The sequence below is a fragment of the Neovison vison genome, chromosome 1, assembly GCF_020171115.1.
Source record: "Neovison vison isolate M4711 chromosome 1, ASM_NN_V1, whole genome shotgun sequence".
In the NCBI taxonomy this organism is placed as follows: domain Eukaryota; kingdom Metazoa; phylum Chordata; class Mammalia; order Carnivora; family Mustelidae; genus Neogale; species Neogale vison.
Genome location: NC_058091.1, coordinates 112,603,296 through 112,615,506, shown reverse-complemented (window position 1 = coordinate 112,615,506; position 12,211 = coordinate 112,603,296). Strand labels below are relative to the sequence as shown.

The window sequence follows — 12,211 nt, the reverse complement described above, 5'->3', positions numbered from 1 at the left end:
AGATGTCCTAATAGGTTCACTGTCACAAACACAGAAAGTCAAACAAAGAAGAATATGCTCCAAACAAACAAACAAACAAATCCACAAAACCTCAGAAAAAGAACTAAGGAAAACAAACAAAAAGACACAAACACCTGGAAGCTAAACAGCATGGTACTAAACAACCAAAGCATCAATGAAGAAATCAAAGAGGGAATTAAAAAAAAAATAACATGGAAACTAATGAAAATGAAAACACAATGGTCCAAAATCTTTGGGATTCAATGAAAGCAATACTGAGAGACAAATTTATAGCAATACAGGCCTACCTCAAGAAACAAGAAAAATCTCAAATGAGCAACCTAACCTTATACCTAAAGAATCTAGAAAAAGGACAAGCAAAGCCCAAAGTTAGTAGAAGGAAAGAAATAATAAAGATCATGGCAGAAATAAATGAAAAATAGACTAAACAAAACAATAGAAAAGATCAAACCAATACTGGTTCTTTGAAAAGATACACAACATTGATAAACCTTAGCTGGATTCATCAACAAACAAAGAAAAAGAGCAAGATAAAACCAGAAACAAAAGAGTAGCAGTAACAACCAACACCACAGAAATATAAAGGATTATGAGACAACTACAAAAAAACATATGCTAATAAACTAAACAACCTCAAAGAAATGGATAAATTCCTGGGAACATATAACCTCCCAAAACTGAATCAAGAAGAAATACAAAGTCTTAATGGACTGGTTGCTAGTAACAAAATTGAATCAGTAATCAAAAACTCCCACAAACAAAATTCCAGGAGCATATTCACAGGCGAATGCTATGAAACATTTAAAGAAAAGTTAATACCTATTGTCCTCAAACTATTTCCAAAAAAAAAAAAAGAATAAGAAGAGGAAGGAAGGCTTCAAAATTTATTCCATAAAGCTAGTATTACCCTGATTATCAAAACCAGATGAAGACAGTACCAAAAAAAAAGAAAGAAAAAAGAAAGAAAAAGAAAAATACAGGCCAAAATCTGATGAACATAGATGCAAAACCCTCAACATAATATTAACGAATGACATTCAACAACACATTAAAAAGATCATTCACCACTATTAAGTGGAATGTATTCCAGGGATGCAAGGATGTTTCAATATCTGCAAATCAATTAACACAATAAATCACATTAACAAAATGAAGGATAAAAACCATATAATCATCTCAATACATGCATAAAAAATTGCACAAAATTCAACATTTGTTCATTATAAAACTCTCAACAAAGTGCATTTGGGGGAACATATCTCAGTATAACAAAGCCCATTTATGACAAACCTACAGCTAACATGGTAAAAAACAGAGCTTTTCCTCTAAAATCAGGAAAAACATAAGGATGTCCACTCTCACCACTTTTATTCAGCATAGTACTGGAAGTCCTAGCTGCAACCATCAGACAAGAAAAAGAAATAAAATTCATCCAAATTGGTATGGAAGAAATGAAACTGCCACTATTTACAGATGACATGATAATATATATAGAAAACTGTAATGACTCCACCAAAAACTATTAGAACTAATAAATGAATTCAGTGAAGTTAAAAGACACAAAATTAATATACAGAAATCTGTTGCATTTCTATACACTAATAAAAAGTTACAGAAAGAGAATCTAAGAGAACAATCCCATTTATAATTTTATCAGAGAATAAAATATTTTTAAATTTATTTATAATTTATATTTTAATTATAATAAATTAGAGGAGATGAAAGATCTATAGACTAAATACTATAAGATAATGATGTAAGAAATTAAAGATGACGCAAACAAATGGAGAACTATACCATGCTCATGGATTGGAAGAATTAATATTGTCAAAATGACTATATTACCCAAAGGAACCTATCAATTCATGCAAATCTTATCAAAATACCAATAGTATTTTTCACAGAACTGAACAAATAATCCTAAAATTTGTATGGAATTACAAAAGATCCCAAATAGCCAAACCAATCTTGAAAAAGAAATACAAAACTGAAGGTATCATAATCTCAGATTTAAGATATATCACAAAGCTATAATGATCAAAACAGTATGGTAGTGGCACAAAAATAGACACATAGATCAGGAACAGGATAGAGAACCCAGGAATAAACCCACATTTATATGTTCAATTAATTTACAACAAAGGAGGCAAAAATAATAGGGAAAACACAGTCTCTTCAATAAATGGTGTTGGGACAACTGGAAAGCAACATGTAAAAGAATTAACCTGGACACTTTCCTACCTCATTCACAAAAATTCAAAATGGATTAAAAGATCAAATATGAAACCTAAAACCATAAAAGACCTTAAGCATAGCCAATAATCTTTTGGACATCAGCCTTAGCAACAAATTTTGGATATGTTTCCTCAGGCAAGGGAAACAAAAGCAAAAATATGCTATCAGAACTACATCAAAAAAGAAAGCTTTTGTATAGTGAAAGAAACCATCAACAAAACAAAAAGCCAGCTTATTATACAGTGACTTATTTGCAAACAGTCTATCAGATAAGACATTAATATCCAAAATACATAAAGAACTTCTATAACTCAATGCCAAAAAAAAATAAACAATCCAATTAAAGATTGAGCAGAGAATATGAATAGATATTTTTCCAAAGAAGACATACAGATGGCCAAAGGCACATAAAAAGATGCTGAACGTCTCTAATAGCCAGGGAAATTCAAGTCAAAACCATAATGAGGTATTACCTTACACCTGTCAAAATAGTTAAAATCGAAAAGACAAGAAATAACAAGTGTTGACATGGATGTGGAGAAAGGATACCCTAGTATGTTACTAGTGAGAATGTAAATTGGTGTGGCCACTATGGAAAACAGTATAGAGATTTCTCAAAAACTAAAAAAAAAAAAAAAAAAAAAAAAAAGAAAAGAAATACCATTTAATCCAGTAATTCCACTACTGGGTATTTACTCAAAGAAAATGAAAATGCTAATTCAAAAAAATATAAGCACTCCTATATTTATCGCATTATTTACAATAGCCAAGATATGGAAGCAACCTCAGTGTCCATCAATAGATGTATGGATAAACAAGAGGTGCTATATATAACATGGAATATTATTCAACCATTAAAAAGAATGAGATCTTGCCATTTGTGACAACATGGATTGACCTAGAGGCTATTTAGTAAGTGAAATAAGTCAGGGAAAGACAAATGATATAAGATTTCACTTACATGTGAAATATAAAAAACAAACATACATCAATAAAAATATAATCATAAATACAGAGAACAATCCACTGGTTGCCAGAGGGCAGGGGATTGGGAGAATAGTGAACTAGGTGATGGGGATGGGGATAAAGAGATACAAAATTCCAATTATAAAATAAATAAGCTATGAGGATGAAAAATACAGCATAGGGAATGTAGTCAATTATAATAACTTGTATCATGGCAAATGGTAACTACACTTAACCATGGTGAGCATAGCTTAAGGTATAGACTTGTCAGATGACTATGTTGTACACCTGAAGCTAATATAACATTATGCATTAACTATGCTTCAATTAGAAGAAGAATTTAGGAAAGGCAAGGGAGAAATAGAGAAAGACTTCATCAACACACAGGCTACCTTCCACACATGGATCTACAAGTTATGCATAAATTGTTATTTTCAGGCTTTGAAATATGCATTCCATTGAGTTGGTGACTCAGATGGGGTGGACAGTAAGAATAATGTATGCCTAGGAGATGGGTATGTATTTTAACAGAATACGTGGGCAGGAGGATATGGAAACTGGTTCTTTGACTAGATACAAAAGAGCAGCATTCTGAGAGGTTTAGTATAATGTGAACCATCCCATGCCTACATAAGGCTCATAAAGTACCATCCTTGCCATCTGAATACCTCCCAAGTATCTTCTCATTTGTTTTATTGCTTTGTGAATCTCATGGCCAAACATGTAGTATTTGAGCTCAAGTATTTTTTAAAAACATAAAGTTGTATATGTATTTAAAGCCAAAATCTATGGAATTGGAGACTGATGGAATGAGGGAAATGAGAAAGAAAAAGGAGTTTAAGATGACTCCCTGGTTTGGACAGTGAAGGAGATAACCAGACCATTTCCTGAAATGATTTCCATTTGGATACATTGAGTTTGAAACTACATAAGACATCTACTGGAAACATACAAGAAGCAGGAGAAAATACTGAATACTGTTCTGGAGTTCAGGAGAAAGGATCTTGACAGCTTGAGTGTACTGGTGGCTCCTAAAGTCATGCATATGACTCACCCACAGAAAATGTATGAGATTGAGAAAGCTGAGACGTGGTGACCACAGAAGTAGCAACTAGAAATGAGCCAGTTGAGAAATATAAAGCAAGAAAGAGAAGGAGTTTTAGAAAGGAGAGTTCTGTGGGATCAGGTATGGGGTGCTAACTTTGAGTTAGGACCCACAAAGTCCAGTACTCTAAACACCAGAGTGTCCCAGCTATGGCCAGGCCCTTACAGGGACAAGAACTCATCCAGTTTTTAGATTAAGAATCATCCCAGTTTTTAGATTAAGGTTGTTCTAAGCAGAAGCAAATGTAAATTTTCTCTAGGGAAAGATAATATCCCAAGTGTCAAATTTTTCTATAACTCCTACCAAAATATTTTGTTAACACAGTACCTAGCAATCAAAAGTAACTGGGCAGTACATGTATTCATCAAAATACAAATATAAGAATATTCTTAGCCACATTGCTTGTTAAAGACCCAAAGTACCATCTGAAAACTATAAACAATTGAATTCTAAATAAATTATAACAAATTCACACAATAGAATATGAAATAGCAGTGGAAATGAACAGAGGACAGCTACTACACAAAATAATACTGATGAAGCTCACAGATACGTTAAGTTAAAAAAAAAAAAGACAAAACCCACCCAAAAAATACATACTTCATTATTTCATTCATATAAAGTCCAAAAATTAGGCCAAAACTCATCAGTGCCATGAGACAACAGAATAGTAGTTATTCTTGGGTTGGTGGAGGAGGAAAAAATGCAGAAATAATTTCTAGAAAGGTTCAAAGGGGGCTTCTGGATGTTGGTAGTGCTATGATTCTTAATCTAAGTACAAGTTACATAGATAGGCATCATTTGTAGCAATTTAATATGTTGTACATATATATGTACACTATACTGCTTGAATATCATACTTCAATAAAATTCTTTTTTTCCAATTTATTTATTTTCAGAAAAACAGTATTCATTATTTTTTCACCAATAAAATTCTTTTTTAGATAACATGGTACACAAGGAGCTAAAGCAACATGATTGAATTCTGTAAGAAAAGAAGGAGGGGACAATATTTGCACCCACAGAGGCTTCAGTCAAATATTTTTGTTATCAGACATAGACTTTAAAATAACTAAAGTTTTATATTGAAAGAGATGAAAGATAAAACTGAGAATTTTTGTGGAGTTCTGGAAACTACAAAAAAGTAAGAAATGGGAATTCTAACCTTCAAAATATGAACACCAAAATGCAGAATTTAGTGAATGGATTTAGTAGAAGATTGAGTATAGTTGCAAAAGGAATTAGTGAACTGGAAAATAAGTAAGAAGAAATTATTCAGAAAACTATAGAAACTCAAGAAGGATGAAAAAATCAGGAAGAGAGGGAAGAGACATAGAAGACCAGTGGAAAGCTGTACATGGGTTCTATTAGGAGAGAAGACAAGGAGTGAGTTAAAAATAGTATTTTAAGACGTGTTGACAAAGAGAATGTTCTAAAACTGATTAAAAACATCAAGCCAAAAACTGAAGTAGAATTACAAATCCCAAATAGAATAAATCTAAAAAGTTTTTTTTCAAAACACATCAAAATAAAACTGCCAAGACAAAGAGAAAAATGTTTAAAGCAACTAAAGAGAAACAACTGATCATCTTTTTAAAAGCCACAATTAGACTGACAGTTTATTTCTTAATATAAGAACTGGCAAAGGAAACAAAAGCGAAAATAAACTTCTGGGACTTCATCAAAATCAAAAGCTTCTGCACAGCAAAGGAAACAGTCAAAAAAACAAAGAGGCAACCCACGGAATGGGAGAAGATATTTGCAAATGACAGTACAGACAAAAGGTTGATATCAAGGATCTATAATGAACTCCTCAAACTCAACCCACACGAAACAGACAAACACATCAAAAAATGGGCAGAAGATATGAACAGACACTTCTCCAATCAAGAAATACAAATGGCTATCAGACACATGAAAAAATGCTCATCATCATTAGCCCTCAGGGAGATTCAAATTAAAACCACATTGAGATATCACCTTACACCAGTTAGAATGGCCAAAATTAACAAAACAGGAAACAACATGTGTTGGAGAGGATGTGGAGAAAGGGGAACCCTCTTCCACTGTTGGTGGGAATGCAAGTTGGTGCAGCCTCTTTGGAGAACAGTGTGGAGATTCCTCAAGAAATTAAAAATAGAGCTTCCCTACGACCCTGCAATTGCACTCCTGGGTATTTACCCCAAAGATACAGATGTCGTGAAAAGAAGGGCCATCTGTACCCCAATGTTTATAGCAGCAATGGCCACAGTCGCCAAACTATGGAAAGAACCAAGATGCCCTTCAACGGATGAATGGATAAGGAAGATGTGGTCCATATACACTATGGAGTATTATGCCTCCATCAGAAAGGATGAATACCCAACTTTTGTAGCAACATGGACGGGACTGGAAGAGATTATGCTGAGTGAAATAAGTCAAGCAGAGAGAGTCAATTATCATATGGTTTCACTTATTTGTGGAGCATAACAAATAGCATGGAGGACAAGGGGCGTTAGAGAGGAGTAGGGAATTTGGGTAAATTGGAAGGGGAGGTGAACCATGAGAGACTATGGACTCTGAAAAACAGTCTGAGGGGTTTGAAGTGGCGGGGGGTGAGAGGTTGGGGTACCAGGTGGTGGATATTATAGAGGGCACGGCTTGCATGGAGCACTGGGTGTGGTGAAAAAATAATGAATACTGTTTTTCTGAAAATAAATAAATTGGAAAAAAAAATCCAGAAAAAAAAAAAAAGAACTAGCAATAGAAGCTGGAAGAAAATAAAATGATGTATTTAAGTGGTTAAAAAAAAGTTCCTGTTAACCTATAATTCTATGTACTGTAAAAATACCTTTCACAAATGAATGTAAAATGAAAGTATTTTCAGAGAAATAAGACCAGAAAATTTGTTATCAGCGAATGAATATTAAAAGTTGTTCTTCAGGCACAATAAAAATGTTTCCAGTGAAAGATCAGAGATGTAAGTAGCAATGAGAAGCAACAAATGGCTTCCTTTGAAGCCTTTGAGCGTATAGGTCTGTCTCTTTCTTGGGTATCAATCATGCGTCTGTCCTCATAGTTGTGTTGGGCAGACAATGACTAGGCTCACCTTTCTCAAACTGCTTTGTGCTGCTGTGGACTGTCAGAAAAGCCTCCATCATAGTCGAATGGTTGTCCAAGAAAATTTTTGAGTCTCTAGAAGGGTTCAAGACAGTTTTATGTCAAAAACTCCAAGTAAGAGTGATTTTTCCAAGGTGCAAGTCAATACCTCTGAAATTTGAACCCCGTCTTATTGGACAAGTCATGAACAACAAAGTTGTCTGCCCCCAAGCATGTTCACCTCATTCCAGCTAACTGGAGCACTGGGCAGTAGACTCAGCCTGAAGCTACTAATGATGCCCAGGAGACAGTTGTGCCAGAGGCTGAGCATCTCATCAAAGGAGTTGATTTTCTCAAGCAGGTCCTCCTAGATCTGTGTCTAATGCAACTGATTTTCTTCACTCTGAGGCCAGCATCCATGTCTAGCTGTTGTGATTTAAATTTCCCATATTCCTTCTGGGGCACCTGGGTGGTCCAGTGGGTTAAACCTCTGACTCTTGCTTTCAGCTCAGATCATGCTCTCAGGGTCATGAGATTGAGCCAAACTTTGGGCTTCGTGCTTAGCATGGAGTCCGCTTGGGATTCTTTCTCTCTCTCCCTGCTCCTCCCCAGTCCTCTTGCCATCTCTCTCTCTCTCTCTCTCTCCCCCTCTCAAAACAAAACAAAACACACACTTTACCTTCTTTAACACTCTGAACTTTTTAAATGAATGAGAGGGAAAAAAGAACAAATGAGAAGTAAGGAAGCAGAAGAACTAAGTCTAGATTTTCTATTCTGTGAGAGTAACTATATAAGGTTGGGGGAGGCATTAAATGTGAATACAAAGCATAAAAGATCACAGGCATGGCAGACTGAAGTTACCAGGGAAAAAGTCTATTATCGATAGCATCAGGCCCATGAGGAATAGGTTGGGGAACAGATCCAGAGCTCAGAGGACAATGTTAGTCTTGGATATTATAATAGCTAACACGTACTGAGTACTTACATACTGGTGCTATTTTAAGGTCTCTGCAGATAAAGAAATGCAAGTGCAAGATCCCACAGCTGAAAATTACACAGCTTGTAGAGAAAATATTGGGACCTAAATCTTGGAAGCCTGGCTCCAGAGAAAATGTTCTTAATCATCCTACCAAGCTAGATTTAAGGAAGGACACCTACACGGGCCCCTGGGTGGCTCAGTGGGTTAAGCCTCTGCCTTCAGCTCAGGTCATGGTCTCAGGGTCCTGGGATGGAGCCCCGCATCAGGCTCTCTGCTCAGCAGGGAGCCTGCTTCCCCCTATCTCTCTGCCTGCCTCTCTGCCTATTTGTGATCTCTCTCTCTTTCTCTCCCTTTCAAATAAAGAAATAAAATCTTTTTTAAAAAGGAAGAAAGAGGGCGCCTGGGTGGCTCAGTGGGTTAAGCCGCTGCCTTCGGCTCAGGTCATGATCTCAGGGTCCTGGGATCGAGTCCCGCATCGGGCTCTCTGCTCAGCAGGGAACCTGCTTCCCTCTCTCTCTCTCTCTGCCTGCCTCTCCATCTACTTGTGATTTCTCTCTGTCAAATAAATAAATAAAATCTTTAAAAAAAAAAAGGAAGAAAGAAAGAAAAAGAAAGGATGGATGAGAGATGGCAAAAGATACCTCCCTCTTTAAGGTGAGAGAGGATATTTATCTAGAAGTTTCGTTATCTAGAAAAATAATCTAGGGTTTGGGAGCATGAGAAGAAGAGGGCCCTCCTTTTTTAAAGATTTTATTTATCTATCTATCTATCTGACTGGCTCAAGTAGGCAGAGTGGCAGGCAGAGGGAGAGGGAGAAGCAGGCCTGATACGGGGCTTGATCCCAGGTCCCCAGGATTTTGACACAAGCCGAGGGCAGACGCTTAACCAGCAGAGCCACCCGGGTGCCCCAAAGAAGGCCCCTTGTTGATAGCTCCTGCTTTTTCAAGGAGAAATTAATGCCATCTGCTGAGCACAGAGTGAGGGTAGGGAGGAACTTGGTGCAAGAGAGAATGCTGGAGTCCCTTCTGTGTTACTTGGGGACGTCTTATTTATAAGAGAATCTCTTAGACCTATAGTACTCAGAGTGTGGTCCTGGAGGAGGGCTGGTTTGCAAACTATTTGCTACTTTTCCCCAACTTGTCAAGTGCAGAAGTTGAGGGCAAACAATCAGAGACTTATAGCAAGTTGATGCTGCTCCATGGCCAAGGACATGATCAGTAGCCACGACTCCTTCAGGGGGCTATAAACAAGTTCAAATGTCCTAGAACTCAGCCGTGGCAAGAACACTGGCAATTTAAAAAATAACAACAATGATAGTAACCAGATAATAACCAGAGAGCTTGAGAAGCACTGATTAAGGAAGGAAGAAAAGTAAAGTTCTGGAAGACCACACAGCTCAGTAATTCCTATGATGATCCCACATGACGTCTAACATCTGAACTACACTGCATGAAAAAAAGGAAATGCAACTTCTATGGAGATGTCTTTGCACACTCTGGGGAAGAGTATAAGTGAGCATGCGCCAAAACCCTGCCGGGAAGTACTGCTGTGTGGCCATGAACTTCATTACTGGAGCAGAGAGCTGTAAGGAAAAGGGCCCGGCCTCCAAATGAGAAGACCGTGGTCCTAGTTTCAGCTCTGCTTCTGACAACCTCTGTAATCTGCAGACAGTCACTTAATCCCTTCAATTTCTGTGTGCTCTTCCGGGGGGAGAGGGGAATTGTAAAAAAGTATATGTGAAGAAGAGAGAGAGGGGAGAAGGATGTTACCCTAGATAGTAGCTAAATCTTCTTCAAGCTTTTGTATTCTGTTATTATCCATTATCAATGATTCTGAAAACTTCACCTGTAAGCTCTAAAGCACACTTCACCTGTTGCTTCTCAACCAACTATCGCAGAAACACACATTTTATTTTATTTTATTTAAAGATTTTATTCATTTATTTGACAGAGAGAGACACAACGAGAGAGGGAACAGAAGCAGAGGGAGTGGGAGAGGGAGAAGCAGGCTTCCCACTGAGCAGGGAGCCTGATGGAGGGCTCAATCCCAGGACCCTGGGATCATGACCTAAGCCTAAGGCAAACGCTTAATGACCGAGCCACCCAGGCGCCCCAGAAACACACATTTTAAGTAGCTACTGTATCAGTGGGACCTCCCCTAACTAGGGTCCATGTGTTCCTTACAAATAAACTGAGGAAATAGCAAAGAATTTTCCTAGTATTTCTTGAAGGCATAGTAAAGAGTGTGGCATGTGAAATTTTTATCTTCCACAAGAGATAGTGTCCCCTGGTATATTTTGGTCCTGATGAGTCTTGCTTGTATTTAAATATATATATTAAACTTCAATGAAAAACATCATTAAGGGGTGCCTGGGTGGCTCAGTGGGTTAAAGCCTCTGCCTTCGGCTCAGGTCATGATCTCAGGGTCCTGGGACTGAGCCCTGTATTGGGCTCCCTGCTCAGTGGGGAGCCTGCTTCCCTTCCTCTCTCTCTCTGCCTGCCTCTCTGCCTACTTGTGATCTCTGTCAAATGAATAAAATCTTTAAAAAAAAATCATCAAAAAAAAAAGACCCTAAATGTCCTAACTTCCCTGTTTAACCATTGCTATATTAAGCTCTACTTAAGCCCTTCCAGGTCTTTAAGAACTGAAAACTAAACATAATATTCGCCTAATAAATACATGGTATATTCACTTAAATATACAGCTTTTTTTGCTTAATGATGGTGGTTGGATATTTCTATACCCTGCATCATCTACTGTTCTGTAATTTGACAGTTTACTCTTTGTATATACTTCTATAGGAACTGAAGGGTTCTGAGAGCATGCATTACCCTCATTACAAAGCATTAGATAATGAGGGACTGAACTTGGGTTAGAGCCCAAGTGTTTCTATTTTGGTGAGAACATTCTATTATTTTCTGGTAGGACCTAATAAAGTGTTATTATTTAAGTGTTTCTGAGCAGTTCTTATAGACTATCCTGTGTACCTCCTGTTTTGCTTGATTTGTTGAAAGAATGTCTCTGAAAGAATTGTGGTAAATAGTCACCCAAGATTGGTTCTGCAGAACAAAATAATAAGCCCTTAAGTGAAAATGCTTCCCTTTATAATCCTGTGTCTTGGCAGGTGTTACTAAACATTTTTGGTTTGCATTGAAATAAGATGCTAATTTAATTCCTTTTCATAATTTTTATGAGAAATAATAATCCTAGAATTACCAAGACCATTTTCTAATCTGTGGTTTTAATATTTGCAGACATGTAGAAATGTTATTTTGCTGCCAGCATCTGGTCCATGACATACTGTTCATTTCCAGATACAATATCAAGTGCAGTTTTAAATGATAAAAGGTAGAGTATGTCCATCTTTTTTAATAAAAGCAAATTCCACAGTTCTTGCTCAGTACTCGTCTTAGAAAAACTGAAATACAATGAAAATAAATTAATCATCTTTGCCATTTACTTTTGTACAGATTAATGTTAATTATCCTTAAATGGAAATGTCTCTGCTGAGAATTTCTTCCCTAAAAACATATTACCTATCGGATTTTTTTCTGGCTTTATTTGGATCATCAGAGAGCTAGATTTAAAAAAAAAAAAAAAACACTCTATAATTTTAACAATGACTTAATATACTTAATCTGAGATTATGATTTTACCAAGGCAAGAAGAAACAAATCCCAGTTCCTTACTAATCATTGGATCCATAGCTCTCGTTGTCAATTATCAGTACTTCTTTTCAAAAGGTAAAAAGACCTTGACAGCTGGCAGCCTAGGAGAACAAAATACTGAAAAGGAAACGTTAAGTAAGGACATAATTAAAAAGCTAA

General features: G+C 36.6%; 1 pseudogene; it reads right to left on the bottom strand.

Moving 5' to 3' along the window:
• The window catches only part of LOC122903074, a 151,788-nt pseudogene extending 144,321 nt beyond the window's left edge, over window positions 1-7,467 (bottom strand).
• Window positions 7,468-12,211: the final 4,744 nt, after the last annotated feature.